The 16,192-nt window shown below is 43.4% G+C and overlaps 12 non-coding genes and 1 pseudogene across 12 annotated transcripts; all 13 read right to left on the minus strand.

Annotated features, from left to right (window-relative positions):
- Window positions 1–944: 944 nt before the first annotated feature.
- Window positions 945–1,063, minus strand: LOC136722838 (5S ribosomal RNA). The gene has a single exon (XR_010806504.1). It is a non-coding gene; the product is annotated as a 5S ribosomal RNA (ribosomal RNA).
- A 1,056-nt stretch (window positions 1,064–2,119) lies between these two features.
- On the minus strand, window positions 2,120–2,238 carry LOC136722839 (5S ribosomal RNA). The gene has a single exon (XR_010806505.1). It is a non-coding gene; the product is annotated as a 5S ribosomal RNA (ribosomal RNA).
- Window positions 2,239–3,304: 1,066 nt separating this feature from the next.
- Window positions 3,305–3,423, minus strand: LOC136722792 (5S ribosomal RNA). The gene has a single exon (XR_010806472.1). It is a non-coding gene; the product is annotated as a 5S ribosomal RNA (ribosomal RNA).
- Window positions 3,424–4,489: 1,066 nt separating this feature from the next.
- Window positions 4,490–4,608, minus strand: LOC136722841 (5S ribosomal RNA). Its single transcript, XR_010806507.1, has one exon. It is a non-coding gene; the product is annotated as a 5S ribosomal RNA (ribosomal RNA).
- A 1,056-nt stretch (window positions 4,609–5,664) lies between these two features.
- Window positions 5,665–5,793, minus strand: LOC136722796 (uncharacterized; annotated as a pseudogene).
- Window positions 5,794–6,862: 1,069 nt separating this feature from the next.
- Window positions 6,863–6,981, minus strand: LOC136722742 (5S ribosomal RNA). The gene has a single exon (XR_010806427.1). It is a non-coding gene; the product is annotated as a 5S ribosomal RNA (ribosomal RNA).
- Window positions 6,982–8,037: 1,056 nt separating this feature from the next.
- LOC136722842 (5S ribosomal RNA) lies at window positions 8,038–8,156 on the minus strand. The gene has a single exon (XR_010806508.1). It is a non-coding gene; the product is annotated as a 5S ribosomal RNA (ribosomal RNA).
- A 1,066-nt stretch (window positions 8,157–9,222) lies between these two features.
- LOC136722843 (5S ribosomal RNA) lies at window positions 9,223–9,341 on the minus strand. The gene has a single exon (XR_010806509.1). It is a non-coding gene; the product is annotated as a 5S ribosomal RNA (ribosomal RNA).
- Window positions 9,342–10,397: 1,056 nt separating this feature from the next.
- On the minus strand, window positions 10,398–10,516 carry LOC136722749 (5S ribosomal RNA). Its single transcript, XR_010806433.1, has one exon. It is a non-coding gene; the product is annotated as a 5S ribosomal RNA (ribosomal RNA).
- Window positions 10,517–11,582: 1,066 nt separating this feature from the next.
- Window positions 11,583–11,701, minus strand: LOC136722736 (5S ribosomal RNA). Its single transcript, XR_010806421.1, has one exon. It is a non-coding gene; the product is annotated as a 5S ribosomal RNA (ribosomal RNA).
- A 1,066-nt stretch (window positions 11,702–12,767) lies between these two features.
- On the minus strand, window positions 12,768–12,886 carry LOC136722845 (5S ribosomal RNA). The gene has a single exon (XR_010806510.1). It is a non-coding gene; the product is annotated as a 5S ribosomal RNA (ribosomal RNA).
- A 1,066-nt stretch (window positions 12,887–13,952) lies between these two features.
- Window positions 13,953–14,071, minus strand: LOC136722846 (5S ribosomal RNA). Its single transcript, XR_010806511.1, has one exon. It is a non-coding gene; the product is annotated as a 5S ribosomal RNA (ribosomal RNA).
- Window positions 14,072–15,127: 1,056 nt separating this feature from the next.
- LOC136722847 (5S ribosomal RNA) lies at window positions 15,128–15,246 on the minus strand. Its single transcript, XR_010806512.1, has one exon. It is a non-coding gene; the product is annotated as a 5S ribosomal RNA (ribosomal RNA).
- Window positions 15,247–16,192: the final 946 nt, after the last annotated feature.

Consider the following 16,192-nt stretch of genomic DNA (forward strand, 5'->3'; position numbering starts at 1 on the left):
TCCCTGCTAACACGCCACGTTGTGGCAACATTGTGGCAACGTTGTGCGTTAGCTGGGGTGCCACACCAGACCGGAACTATATTTTACAAAACGAACACATTGTCTTGATAATACAGCTGTAATTGAGTGCCTGACATGCCAGTCAAGCGCAATCTTGAGAAGGTGTGCATTTCAGTAAGGATTTCAATTGACATGCAGTATGAAACTGAAAGGAGGTTGCATCACTATGATGCATAACATTGCATGTATTGTATTTTCAAGTGTGTGCATTCATCCTGTTGTCATTTTGTTTTGAAAGCAGAAGAATCATTCAACAGGTTGCTGAGACAAATGTAAACCAGTAAAACATATGAAGAGAAACAAACCTTGAATATAAGTTCAGTTGTTTAAACATTTGACAAACTATGGTGAGGGGGTAAGAAAACACACAAATCCAGCAGCTCCTGTATTTCAATACACCAGAACCCAATATTATTGGCGAGTCGGGTAGTCCATCATCACAGTTCGAGGGCAGGCATCTTTTCAGTAATTTCATCCCGTTGCATTCACATCCGTGCCTTGAATGAGATTGAATGTGATCTTTGCTCTCAAGTATGTTCCCAAGTTTTACACTTTCGTGCTTTGCATGAATGGGAATGGAACCGTGTGTGTTGAATGAGGCTCCTTGTGAGCACTGATCTTTGTCCGGTGGAGTTCCTTTTTGTGTTGCTGTAATTGTGTCATTTCTCGATGAGAAAGATTAGGCAACATTTAGTCACTTCTAGCCATGATGCTCAATTTATTTACGAATGTACCCTAGTTACTAGGGACCGTTTACGTTGGAGAACAAGATCTATTGTATGCCTGTGTATTTGGGGAAGTCAAATCTGAAATAATGATGAAATTGCGTGTATCCAAAGTTAAAACTCGTGATTTGTCGCGCTCTGGTGTGTAAAAGATGCAAAAGCTTACAGCACCTGGTATTCCCAGGCGGTCTCCCATCCAAGTACTGACCAGGCCCGAGCCTGCTTAGCTTCCGAGATCGGACGAGATCGGGCGTATTCAGGCTAGTATGGCCGTAAGCCAGGGAGGCTGTCCCTGACGCTCTACTTAAAGGGATGGCAATATCCGTTTCTGCCGTTCATACTTACAGTTGAACTGTCTCTCTACTCTAAAGCCCGGGACACACCAGCGCGCCGCAGACAGTCCCTGCTAATATGCCACGTTGTGGCAACGTTGTGCGTTAGCTGGGGTGCCACACCAGACCGGAACTATATTTTACAAAACGAACACATTTGTCTTGATAAAACAGCTGTAATTGAGTGCCTGACACGCCAGTCAAGCGCAATCTTGAGAAGGTGTGCATTTCAGTAAGGATTTCAATTGACATGCAGTATGAAACTGAAAGGAGGTTGCATCACTATGATGCATAACATTGCATGTATTGTATTTTCAAGTGTGTGCATTCATCTTGTTGTCATTTTGTTTTGAAAGCAGAAGAATCATTCAACAGGTTGCTGAGACAAATGTAAACCAGTAAAACATATGAAGAGAAACAAACCTTGAATATAAGTTCAGTTGTTTAAACATTTGACAAACTATGGTGAGGGGGTAAGAAAACACACAAATCCAGCAGCTCCTGTATTTCAATACACCAGAACCCAATATTATTGGCGAGTCGGGTAGTCCATCATCACAGTTCGAGGGCAGGCATCATTTCAGTAATTTCATCCCGTTGCATTCACATCCGTGCCTTGAATGAGATTGAATGTGATCTTTGCTCTCAAGTATGTTCCCAAGTTTTACACTTTCGTGCTTTGCATGAATGGGAATGGAACCATGTGTGTTGAATGAGGCTCCTTGTGAGCACTGAACTTTGTCCGGTGGAGTTCCTTTTTGTGTTGCTGTAATTGTGTCATTTCTCGATGAGAAAGATTAGGCAACATTTAGTCACTTCTAGCCATGATGCTCAATTTATTTACGAATGTACCCTAGTTACTAGGGACCGTTTACGTTGGAGAACAAGATCTATTGTATGCCTGTGTATTTGGGGAAGTCAAATCTGAAATAATGATGAAATTGCGTGTATCCAAAGTTAAAACTCGTGATTTGTCGCCCTCTGGTGTGTAAAAGATGCAAAAGCTTACAGCACCTGGTATTCCCAGGCGGTCTCCCATCCAAGTACTGACCAGGCCCGAGCCTGCTTAGCTTCCGAGATCGGACGAGATCGGGCGTATTCAGGCTAGTATGGCCGTAAGCCATGGAGGCTGTCCCTGACGCTCTACTTAAAGGGAAGGCAATATTCATTTCCGCCGTTCATACTTACAGTTGAACTGTCTCTCTACTCTAAAGCCCGGGACACACCAGCGCGCCGCAGACAGTCCCTGCTAACACGCCACGTTGTGGCAACATTGTGGCAACGTTGTGCGTTAGCTGGGGTGCCACACCAGACCGGAACTATATATTACAAAACGAACACATTGTCTTGATAATACAGCTGTAATTGAGTGCCTGACACGCCAGTCAAGCGCAATCTTGAGAAGGTGTGCATTTCAGTAAGGATTTCAATTGACATGCAGTATGAAACTGAAAGGAGGTTGCATCACTATGATGCATAACATTGCATGTATTGTATTTTCAAGTGTGTGCATTCATCCTGTTGTCATTTTGTTTTGAAAGCAGAAGAATCATTCAACAGGTTGCTGAGACAAATGTAAACCAGTAAAACATATGAAGAGAAACAAACCTTGAATATAAGTTCAGTTGTTTAAACATTTGACAAACTATGGTGAGGGGGTAAGAAAACACACAAATCCAGCAGCTCCTGTATTTCAATACACCAGAACCCAATATTATTGGCGAGTCGGGTAGTCCATCATCACAGTTCGAGGGCAGGCATCATTTCAGTAATTTCATCCCGTTGCATTCACATCCGTGCCTTGAATGAGATTGAATGTGATCTTTGCTCTCAAGTATGTTCCCAAGTTTTACACTTTCGTGCTTTGCATGAATGGGAATGGAACCGTGTGTGTTGAATGAGGCTCCTTGTGAGCACTGAACTTTGTCCGGTGGAGTTCCTTTTTGTGTTGCTGTAATTGTGTCATTTCTCGATGAGAAAGATTAGGCAACATTTAGTCACTTCTAGCCATGATGCTCAATTTATTTACGAATGTACCCTAGTTACTAGGGACCGTTTACGTTGGAGAACAAGATCTATTGTATGCCTGTGTATTTGGGGAAGTCAAATCTGAAATAATGATGAAATTGCGTGTATCCAAAGTTAAAACTCGTGATTTGTCGCCCTCTGGTGTGTAAAAGATGCAAAAGCTTACGGGACCTGGTATTCCCAGGCGGTCTCCCATGCAAGTACTGACCAGGCCCGAGCCTGCTTAGCTTCCGAGATCGGACGAGATCGGGCGTATTCAGACTAGTATGGCCGTAAGCCAGGAATGCTGTCCCTGACGCTCTACTTAAAGGGAAGGCAATATCCGTTTCTGCCGTTCATACTTACAGTTGAACTGTCTCTCTACTCTAAAGCCCGGGACACACCAGCGCGCCGCAGACAGTCCCTGCTAACACGCCACGTTGTGGCAACATTGTGGCAACGTTGTGCGTTAGCTGGGGTGCCTAACCAGACCGGAACTATATTTTACAAAACGAACACATTGTCTTGATAATACAGCTGTAATTGAGTGCCTGACATGCCAGTCAAGCGCAATCTTGAGAAGGTGTGCATTTCAGTAAGGATTTCAATTGACATGCAGTATGAAACTGAAAGGAGGTTGCATCACTATGATGCATAACATTGCATGTATTGTATTTTCAAGTGTGTGCATTCATCCTGTTGTCATTTTGTTTTGAAAGCAGAAGAATCATTCAACAGGTTGCTGAGACAAATGTAAACCAGTAAAACATATGAAGAGAAACAAACCTTGAATATAAGTTCAGTTGTTTAAACATTTGACAAACTATGGTGAGGGGGTAAGAAAACACACAAATCCAGCAGCTCCTGTATTTCAATACACCAGAACCCAATATTATTGGCGAGTCGGGTAGTCCATCATCACAGTTCGAGGGCAGGCATCTTTTCAGTAATTTCATCCCGTTGCATTCACATCCGTGCCTTGAATGAGATTGAATGTGATCTTTGCTCTCAAGTATGTTCCCAAGTTTTACACTTTCGTGCTTTGCATGAATGGGAATGGAACCGTGTGTGTTGAATGAGGCTCCTTGTGAGCACTGATCTTTGTCCGGTGGAGTTCCTTTTTGTGTTGCTGTAATTGTGTCATTTCTCGATGAGAAAGATTAGGCAACATTTAGTCACTTCTAGCCATGATGCTCAATTTATTTACGAATGTACCCTAGTTACTAGGGACCGTTTACGTTGGAGAACAAGATCTATTGTATGCCTGTGTATTTGGGGAAGTCAAATCTGAAATAATGATGAAATTGCGTGTATCCAAAGTTAAAACTCGTGATTTGTCGCGCTCTGGTGTGTAAAAGATGCAAAAGCTTACAGCACCTGGTATTCCCAGGCGGTCTCCCATCCAAGTACTGACCAGGCCCGAGCCTGCTTAGCTTCCGAGATCGGACGAGATCGGGCGTATTCAGGCTAGTATGGCCGTAAGCCAGGGAGGCTGTCCCTGACGCTCTACTTAAAGGGATGGCAATATCCGTTTCTGCCGTTCATACTTACAGTTGAACTGTCTCTCTACTCTAAAGCCCGGGACACACCAGCGCGCCGCAGACAGTCCCTGCTAATATGCCACGTTGTGGCAACGTTGTGCGTTAGCTGGGGTGCCACACCAGACCGGAACTATATTTTACAAAACGAACACATTTGTCTTGATAAAACAGCTGTAATTGAGTGCCTGACACGCCAGTCAAGCGCAATCTTGAGAAGGTGTGCATTTCAGTAAGGATTTCAATTGACATGCAGTATGAAACTGAAAGGAGGTTGCATCACTATGATGCATAACATTGCATGTATTGTATTTTCAAGTGTGTGCATTCATCTTGTTGTCATTTTGTTTTGAAAGCAGAAGAATCATTCAACAGGTTGCTGAGACAAATGTAAACCAGTAAAACATATGAAGAGAAACAAACCTTGAATATAAGTTCAGTTGTTTAAACATTTGACAAACTATGGTGAGGGGGTAAGAAAACACACAAATCCAGCAGCTCCTGTATTTCAATACACCAGAACCCAATATTATTGGCGAGTCGGGTAGTCCATCATCACAGTTCGAGGGCAGGCATCATTTCAGTAATTTCATCCCGTTGCATTCACATCCGTGCCTTGAATGAGATTGAATGTGATCTTTGCTCTCAAGTATGTTCCCAAGTTTTACACTTTCGTGCTTTGCATGAATGGGAATGGAACCATGTGTGTTGAATGAGGCTCCTTGTGAGCACTGAACTTTGTCCGGTGGAGTTCCTTTTTGTGTTGCTGTAATTGTGTCATTTCTCGATGAGAAAGATTAGGCAACATTTAGTCACTTCTAGCCATGATGCTCAATTTATTTATGAATGTACCCTAGTTACTAGGGACCGTTTACGTTGGAGAACAAGATCTATTGTATGCCTGTGTATTTGGGGAAGTCAAATCTGAAATAATGATGAAATTGCGTGTATCCAAAGTTAAAACTTGTGATTTGTCGCCCTCTGGTGTGTAAAAGATGCAAAAGCTTACAGCACCTGGTATTCCCAGGCGGTCTCCCATCCAAGTACTGACCAGGCCCGAGCCTGCTTAGCTTCCGAGATCGGACGAGATCGGACGAGATCGGGCGTATTCAGGCTAGTATGGCCGTAAGCCAGGGAGTCTGTCCCTGACGCTCTACTTAAAGGGAAGGCAATATCCGTTTCTGCCGTTCATACTTACAGTTGAACTGTCTCTCTACTCTAAAGCCCGGGACACACCAGCGCGCCGCAGACAGTCCCTGCTAACACGCCACGTTGTGGCAACATTGTGGCAACGTTGTGCGTTAGCTGGGGTGCCACACCAGACCGGAAATATATATTACAAAACGAACACATTCTCTTGATAAAACAGCTGTAATTGAGTGCCTGACACGCCAGTCAAGCGCAATCTTGAGAAGGTGTGCATTTCAGTAAGGATTTCAATTGACATGCAGTATGAAACTGAAAGGAGGTTGCATCACTATGATGCATAACATTGCATGTATTGTATTTTCAAGTGTGTGCATTCATCCTGTTGTCATTTTGTTTTGAAAGCAGAAGAATAATTTTTGCTGAGGTTGCTGAGACAAATGTAAACCAGTAAAACATATGAAGAGAAACAAACCTTGAATATAAGTTCAGTTGTTTAAACATTTGACAAACTATGGTGAGGGGGTAAGAAAACACACAAATCCAGCAGCTCCTGTATTTCAATACACCAGAACCCAATATTATTGGCGAGTCGGGTAGTCCATCATCACAGTTCGAGGGCAGGCATCATTTCAGTAATTTCATCCCGTTGCATTCACATCCGTGCCTTGAATGAGATTGAATGTGATCTTTGCTCTCAAGTATGTTCCCAAGTTTTACATTTTCGTGCTTTGCATGAATGGGAATGGAACCGTGTGTGTTGAATGAGGCTCCTTGTGAGCACTGAACTTTGTCCGGTGGAGTTCCTTTTTGTGTTGCTGTAATTGTGTCATTTCTCGATGAGAAAGATTAGGCAACATTTAGTCACTTCTAGCCATGATGCTCAATTTATTTACGAATGTACACTAGTTTCTAGGGACCGTTTACGTTGGAGAACAAGATCTATTCTATGCCTGTGTATTTGGGGAAGTCAAATCTGAAATAATGATGAAATTGCGTGTATCCAAAGTTAAAACTCGTGATTTGTCGCCCTCTGGTGTGTAAAAGATGCAAAAGCTTACAGCACCTGGTATTCCCAGGCAGTCTCCCATCCAAGTACTGACCAGGCCCGAGCCTGCTTAGCTTCCGAGATCGGACGAGATCGGGCGTATTCAGGCTAGTATGGCCGTAAGCCAGGGAGGCTGTCCCTGACGCTCTACTTAAAGGGAAGGCAATATCCGTTTCTGCCGTTCATACTTACAGTTGAACTGTCTCTCTACTCTAAAGCCCGGGACACACCAGCGCGCCGCAGACAGTCCCTGCTAATATGCCACGTTGTGGCAACGTTGTGCGTTAGCTGGGGTGCCACACCAGACCGGAACTATATTTTACAAAACGAACACATTTGTCTTGATAAAACAGCTGTAATTGAGTGCCTGACACGCCAGTCAAGCGCAATCTTGAGAAGGTGTGCATTTCAGTAAGGATTTCAATTGACATGCAGTATGAAACTGAAAGGAGGTTGCATCACTATGATGCATAACATTGCATGTATTGTATTTTCAAGTGTGTGCATTCATCCTGTTGTCATTTTGTTTTGAAAGCAGAAGAATCATTCAACAGGTTGCTGAGACAAATGTAAACCAGTAAAACATATGAAGAGAAACAAACCTTGAATATAAGTTCAGTTGTTTAAACATTTGACAAACTATGGTGAGGGGGTAAGAAAACACACAAATCCAGCAGCTCCTGTATTTCAATACACCAGAACCCAATATTATTGGCGAGTCGGGTAGTCCATCATCACAGTTCGAGGGCAGGCATCATTTCAGTAATTTCATCCCGTTGCATTCACATCCGTGCCTTGAATGAGATTGAATGTGATCTTTGCTCTCAAGTATGTTCCCAAGTTTTACACTTTCGTGCTTTACATGAATGGGAATGGAACCGTGTGTGTTGAATGAGGCTCCTTGTGAGCACTGAACTTTGTCCGGTGGAGTTCCTTTTTGTGTTGCTGTAATTGTGTCATTTCTCGATGAGAAAGATTAGGCAACATTTAGTCACTTCTAGCCATGATGCTCAATTTATTTACGAATGTACCCTAGTTACTAGGGACCGTTTACGTTGGAGAACAAGATCTATTGTATGCCTGTGTATTTGGGGAAGTCAAATCTGAAATAATGATGAAATTGCGTGTATCCAAAGTTAAAACTCGTGATTTGTCGCGCTCTGGTGTGTAAAAGATGCAAAAGCTTACAGCACCTGGTATTCCCAGGCGGTCTCCCATCCAAGTACTGACCAGGCCCGAGCCTGCTTAGCTTCCGAGATCGGACGAGATCGGGCGTATTCAGGCTAGTATGGCCGTAAGCCAGGGAGGCTGTCCCTGACGCTCTACTTAAAGCGAAGGCAATATCCGTTTCTGCCGTTCATACTTACAGTTGAACTGTCTCTCTACTCTAAAGCCCGGGACACACCAGCGCGCCGCAGACAGTCCCTGCTATCACGCCACGTTGTGGCAACATTGTGGCAACGTTGTGCGTTAGCTGGGGTGCCACACCAGACCGGAACTATATATTACAAAACGAACACATTGTCTTGATAAAACAGCTGTAATTGAGTGCCTGACACGCCAGTCAAGCGCAATCTTGAGAAGGTGTGCATTTCAGTAAGGATTTCAATTGACATGCAGTATGAAACTGAAAGGAGGTTGCATCACTATGATGCATAACATTGCATGTATTGTATTTTCAAGTGTGTGCATTCATCCTGTTGTCATTTTGTTTTGAAAGCAGAAGAATCATTCAACAGGTTGCTGAGACAAATGTAAACCAGTAAAACATATGAAGAGAAACAAACCTTGAATATAAGTTCAGTTGTTTAAACATTTGACAAACTATGGTGAGGGGGTAAGAAAACACACAAATCCAGCAGCTCCTGTATTTCAATACACCAGAACCCAATATTATTGGCGAGTCGGGTAGTCCATCATCACAGTTCGAGGGCAGGCATCATTTCAGTAATTTCATCCTGTTGCATTCACATCCGTGCCTTGAATGAGATTGAATGTGATCTTTGCTCTCAAGTATGTTCCCAAGTTTTACACTTTCGTGCTTTGCATGAATGGGAATGGAACCGTGTGTGTTGAATGAGGCTCCTTGTGAGCACTGAACTTTGTCCGGTGGAGTTCCTTCTTGTGTTGCTGTAATTGTGTCATTTCTCGATGAGAAAGATTAGGCAACATTTAGTCACTTCTTGCCATGATGCTCAATTTATTTACGAATGTACCCTAGTTACTAGGGACCGTTTACGTTGGAGAACAAGATCTATTGTATGCCTGTGTATTTGGGGAAGTCAAATCTGAAATAATGATGAAATTGCGTGTATCCAAAGTTAAAACTCGTGATTTGTCGCCCTCTGGTGTGTAAAAGATGCAAAAGCTTACAGCACCTGGTATTCCCAGGCGGTCTCCCATCCAAGTACTGACCAGGCCCGAGCCTGCTTAGCTTCCGAGATCGGACGAGATCGGGCGTATTCAGGCTAGTATGGCCGTAAGCCAGGGAGGCTGTCCCTGACGCTCTACTTAAAGGGAAGGCAATATCCGTTTCTGCCGTTCATACTTACAGTTGAACTGTCTCTCTACTCTAAAGCCCGGGACACACCAGCGCGCCGCAGACAGTCCCTGCTAATATGCCACGTTGTGGCAACGTTGTGCGTTAGCTGGGGTGCCACACCAGACCGGAACTATATTTTACAAAACGAACACATTTGTCTTGATAAAACAGCTGTAATTGAGTGCCTGACACGCCAGTCAAGCGCAATCTTGAGAAGGTGTGCATTTCAGTAAGGATTTCAATTGACATGCAGTATGAAACTGAAAGGAGGTTGCATCACTATGATGCATAACATTGCATGTATTGTATTTTCAAGTGTGTGCATTCATCCTGTTGTCATTTTGTTTTGAAAGCAGAAGAATCATTCAACAGGTTGCTGAGACAAATGTAAACCAGTAAAACATATGAAGAGAAACAAACCTTGAATATAAGTTCAGTTGTTTAAACATTTGACAAACTATGGCGAGGGGGTAAGAAAACACACAAATCCAGCAGCTCCTGTATTTCAATACACCAGAACCCAATATTATTGGCGAGTCGGGTAGTCCATCATCACAGTTCGAGGGCAGGCATCATTTCAGTAATTTCATCCCGTTGCATTCACATCCGTGCCTTGAATGAGATTGAATGTGATCTTTGCTCTCAAGTATGTTCCCAAGTTTTACACTTTCGTGCTTTACATGAATGGGAATGGAACCGTGTGTGTTGAATGAGGCTCCTTGTGAGCACTGATCTTTGTCCGGTGGAGTTCCTTTTTGTGTTGCTGTAATTGTGTCATTTCTCGATGAGAAAGATTAGGCAACATTTAGTCACTTCTAGCCATGATGCTCAATTTATTTACGAATGTACCCTAGTTACTAGGGACCGTTTACGTTGGAGAACAAGATCTATTGTATGCCTGTGTATTTGGGGAAGTCAAATCTGAAATAATGATGAAATTGCGTGTATCCAAAGTTAAAACTCGTGATTTGTCGCGCTCTGGTGTGTAAAAGATGCAAAATCTTACAGCACCTGGTATTCCCAGGCGGTCTCCCATCCAAGTACTGACCAGGCCCGAGCCTGCTTAGCTTCCGAGATCGGACGAGATCGGGCGTATTCAGGCTAGTATGGCCGTAAGCCAGGGAGGCTGTCCCTGACGCTCTACTTAAAGGGAAGGCAATATCCGTTTCTGCCGTTCATACTTACAGTTGAACTGTCTCTCTACTCTAAAGCCCGGGACACACCAGCGCGCCGCAGACAGTCCCTGCTAACACGCCACGTTGTGGCAACATTGTGGCAACGTTGTGCGTTAGCTGGGGTGCCACACCAGACCGGAACTATATATTACAATACGAACACATTGTCTTGATAATACAGCTGTAATTGAGTGCCTGACACGCCAGTCAAGCTCAATCTTGAGAAGGTGTGCATTTCAATAAGGATTTCAATTGACATACAGTATGAAACTGAAAGGAGGTTGCATCACTATGATGCATAACATTGCATGTATTGTATTTTCAAGTGTGTGCATTCATCCTGTTGTCATTTTGTTTTGAAAGCAGAAGAATCATTCAACAGGTTGCTGAGACAAATGTAAACCAGTAAAACATATGAAGAGAAACAAACCTTGAATATAAGTTCAGTTGTTTAAACATTTGACAAACTATGGTGAGGGGGTAAGAAAACACACAAATCCAGCAGCTCCTGTATTTCAATACACCAGAACCCAATATTATTGGCGAGTCGGGTAGTCCATCATCACAGTTCGAGGGCAGGCATCATTTCAGTAATTTCATCCCGTTGCATTCACATCCGTGCCTTGAATGAGATTGAATGTAATCTTTGCTCTCAAGTATGTTCCCAAGTTTTACACTTTCGTGCTTTGCATGAATGGGAATGGAACCGTGTGTGTTGAATGAGGCTCCTTGTGAGCACTGAACTTTGTCCGGTGGAGTTCCTTTTTGTGTTGCTGTAATTGTGTCATTTCTCGATGAGAAAGATTAGGCAACATTTAGTCACTTCTAGCCATGATGCTCAATTTATTTACGAATGTACCCTAGTTACTAGGGACCGTTTACGTTGGAGAACAAGATCTATTGTATGCCTGTGTATTTGGGGAAGTCAAATCTGAAATAATGATGAAATTGCGTGTATCCAAAGTTAAAACTCGTGATTTGTCGCCCTCTGGTGTGTAAAAGATGCAAAAGCTTACAGCACCTGGTATTCCCAGGCGGTCTCCCATGCAAGTACTGACCAGGCCCGAGCCTGCTTAGCTTCCGAGATCGGACGAGATCGGGCGTATTCAGGCTAGTATGGCCGTAAGCCAGAAATGCTGTCCCTGACGCTCTACTTAAAGGGAAGGCAATATCCGTTTCTGCCGTTCATACTTACAGTTGAACTGTCTCTCTACTCTAAAGCCCGGGACACACCAGCGCGCCGCAGACAGTCCCTGCTAACACGCCACGTTGTGGCAACATTGTGGCAACGTTGTGCGTTAGCTGGGGTGCCACACCAGACCGGAACTATATTTTACAAAACGAACACATTGTCTTGATAATACAGCTGTAATTGAGTGCCTGACATGCCAGTCAAGCGCAATCTTGAGAAGGTGTGCATTTCAGTAAGGATTTCAATTGACATGCAGTATGAAACTGAAAGGAGGTTGCATCACTATGATGCATAACATTGCATGTATTGTATTTTCAAGTGTGTGCATTCATCCTGTTGTCATTTTGTTTTGAAAGCAGAAGAATCATTCAACAGGTTGCTGAGACAAATGTAAACCAGTAAAACATATGAAGAGAAACAAACCTTGAATATAAGTTCAGTTGTTTAAACATTTGACAAACTATGGTGAGGGGGTAAGAAAACACACAAATCCAGCAGCTCCTGTATTTCAATACACCAGAACCCAATATTATTGGCGAGTCGGGTAGTCCATCATCACAGTTCGAGGGCAGGCATCTTTTCAGTAATTTCATCCCGTTGCATTCACATCCGTGCCTTGAATGAGATTGAATGTGATCTTTGCTCTCAAGTATGTTCCCAAGTTTTACACTTTCGTGCTTTGCATGAATGGGAATGGAACCGTGTGTGTTGAATGAGGCTCCTTGTGAGCACTGAACTTTGTCCGGTGGAGTTCCTTTTTGTGTTGCTGTAATTGTGTCATTTCTCGATGAGAAAGATTAGGCAACATTTAGTCACTTCTAGCCATGATGCTCAATTTATTTACGAATGTACCCTAGTTACTAGGGACCGTTTACGTTGGAGAACAAGATCTATTGTATGCCTGTGTATTTGGGGAAGTCAAATCTGAAATAATGATGAAATTGCGTGTATCCAAAGTTAAAACTCGTGATTTGTCGCGCTCTGGTGTGTAAAAGATGCAAAAGCTTACAGCACCTGGTATTCCCAGGCGGTCTCCCATCCAAGTACTGACCAGGCCCGAGCCTGCTTAGCTTCCGAGATCGGACGAGATCGGGCGTATTCAGGCTAGTATGGCCGTAAGCCAGGAATGCTGTCCCTGACGCTCTACTTAAAGGGAAGGCAATATCCGTTTCTGCCGTTCATACTTACAGTTGAACTGTCTCTCTACTCTAAAGCCCGGGACACACCAGCGCGCCGCAGACAGTCCCTGCTAACACGCCACGTTGTGGCAACATTGTGGCAACGTTGTGCGTTAGCTGGGGTGCCACACCAGACCGGAACTATATTTTACAAAACGAACACATTGTCTTGATAATACAGCTGTAATTGAGTGCCTGACATGCCAGTCAAGCGCAATCTTGAGAAGGTGTGCATTTCAGTAAGGATTTCAATTGACATGCAGTATGAAACTGAAAGGAGGTTGCATCACTATGATGCATAACATTGCATGTATTGTATTTTCAAGTGTGTGCATTCATCCTGTTGTCATTTTGTTTTGAAAGCAGAAGAATCATTCAACAGGTTGCTGAGACAAATGTAAACCAGTAAAACATATGAAGAGAAACAAACCTTGAATATAAGTTCAGTTGTTTAAACATTTGACAAACTATGGTGAGGGGGTAAGAAAACACACAAATCCAGCAGCTCCTGTATTTCAATACACCAGAACCCAATATTATTGGCGAGTCGGGTAGTCCATCATCACAGTTCGAGGGCAGGCATCTTTTCAGTAATTTCATCCCGTTGCATTCACATCCGTGCCTTGAATGAGATTGAATGTGATCTTTGCTCTCAAGTATGTTCCCAAGTTTTACACTTTCGTGCTTTGCATGAATGGGAATGGAACCGTGTGTGTTGAATGAGGCTCCTTGTGAGCACTGATCTTTGTCCGGTGGAGTTCCTTTTTGTGTTGCTGTAATTGTGTCATTTCTCGATGAGAAAGATTAGGCAACATTTAGTCACTTCTAGCCATGATGCTCAATTTATTTACGAATGTACCCTAGTTACTAGGGACCGTTTACGTTGGAGAACAAGATCTATTGTATGCCTGTGTATTTGGGGAAGTCAAATCTGAAATAATGATGAAATTGCGTGTATCCAAAGTTAAAACTCGTGATTTGTCGCGCTCTGCTGTGTAAAAGATGCAAAAGCTTACAGCACCTGGTATTCCCAGGCGGTCTCCCATCCAAGTACTGACCAGGCCCGAGCCTGCTTAGCTTCCGAGATCGGACGAGATCGGGCGTATTCAGGCTAGTATGGCCGTAAGCCAGGGAGGCTGTCCCTGACGCTCTATTTAAAGGGATGGCAATATCCGTTTCTGCCGTTCATACTTACAGTTGAACTGTCTCTCTACTCTAAAGCCCGGGACACACCAGCGCGCCGCAGACAGTCCCTGCTAATATGCCACGTTGTGGCAACGTTGTGCGTTAGCTGGGGTGCCACACCAGACCGGAACTATATTTTACAAAACGAACACATTTGTCTTGATAAAACAGCTGTAATTGAGTGCCTGACACGCCAGTCAAGCGCAATCTTGAGAAGGTGTGCATTTCAGTAAGGATTTCAATTGACATGCAGTATGAAACTGAAAGGAGGTTGCATCACTATGATGCATAACATTGCATGTATTGTATTTTCAAGTGTGTGCATTCATCCTGTTGTCATTTTGTTTTGAAAGCAGAAGAATCATTCAACAGGTTGCTGAGACAAATGTAAACCAGTAAAACATATGAAGAGAAACAAACCTTGAATATAAGTTCAGTTGTTTAAACATTTGACAAACTATGGTGAGGGGGTAAGAAAACACACAAATCCAGCAGCTCCTGTATTTCAATACACCAGAACCCAATATTATTGGCGAGTCGGGTAGTCCATCATCACAGTTCGAGGGCAGGCATCATTTCAGTAATTTCATCCCGTTGCATTCACATCCGTGCCTTGAATGAGATTGAATGTGATCTTTGCTCTCAAGTATGTTCCCAAGTTTTACACTTTCGTGCTTTGCATGAATGGGAATGGAACCGTGTGTGTTGAATGAGGCTCCTTGTGAGCACTGATCTTTGTCCGGTGGAGTTCCTTTTTGTGTTGCTGTAATTGTGTCATTTCTCGATGAGAAAGATTAGGCAACATTTAGTCACTTCTAGCCATGATGCTCAATTTATTTACGAATGTACCCTAGTTACTAGGGACCGTTTACGTTGGAGAACAAGATCTATTGTATGCCTGTGTATTTGGGGAAGTCAAATCTGAAATAATGATGAAATTGCGTGTATCCAAAGTTAAAACTCGTGATTTGTCGCGCTCTGGTGTGTAAAAGATGCAAAAGCTTACAGCACCTGGTATTCCCAGGCGGTCTCCCATCCAAGTACTGACCAGGCCCGAGCCTGCTTAGCTTCCGAGATCGGACGAGATCGGGCGTATTCAGGCTAGTATGGCCGTAAGCCAGGGAGGCTGTCCCTGACGCTCTACTTAAAGGGATGGCAATATCCGTTTCTGCCGTTCATACTTACAGTTGAACTGTCTCTCTACTCTAAAGCCCGGGACACACCAGCGCGCCGCAGACAGTCCCTGCTAATATGCCACGTTGTGGCAACGTTGTGCGTTAGCTGGGGTGCCACACCAGACCGGAACTATATTTTACAAAACGAACACATTGTCTTGATAAAACAGCTGTAATTGAGTGCCTGACACGCCAGTCAAGCGCAATCTTGAGAAGGTGTGCATTTCAGTAAGGATATCAATTGACATGCAGTATGAAACTGAAAGGAGGTTGCATCACTATGATGCATAACATTGCATGTATTATATTTTCAAGTGTGTGCATTCATCCTGTTGTCATTTTGTTTTGAAAGCAGAAGAATCATTCAACAGGTTGCTGAGACAAATGTAAACCAGTAAAACATATGAAGAGAAACAAACCTTGAATATAAGTTCAGTTGTTTAAACATTTGACAAACTATGGTGAGGGGGTAAGAAAACACACAAATCCAGCAGCTCCTGTATTTCAATACACCAGAAGCCAATATTATTGGCGAGTCGGGTAGTCCATCATCACAGTTCGAGGGCAGGCATCATTTCAGTAATTTCATCCCGTTGCATTCACATCCGTGCCTTGATTGAGATTGAATGTGATCATTGCTCTCAAGTATGTTCCCAAGTTTTACACTTTCGTGCTTTGCATGAATGGGAATGGAACCGTGTGTGTTGAATGAGGCTCCTTGTGAGCACTGAACTTTGTCCGGTGGAGTTCCTTTTTGTGTTGCTGTAATTGTGTCATTTCTCGATGAGAAAGATTAGGCAACATTTAGTCACTTCTAGCCATGATGCTCAATTTATTTACGAATGTACCCTAGTAACTAGGGACCGTTTACGTTGGAGAACAAGATCTA

This window comes from Amia ocellicauda, unplaced genomic scaffold (genome assembly GCF_036373705.1).
Source record: "Amia ocellicauda isolate fAmiCal2 unplaced genomic scaffold, fAmiCal2.hap1 HAP1_SCAFFOLD_146, whole genome shotgun sequence".
Taxonomy (NCBI): domain Eukaryota; kingdom Metazoa; phylum Chordata; class Actinopteri; order Amiiformes; family Amiidae; genus Amia; species Amia ocellicauda.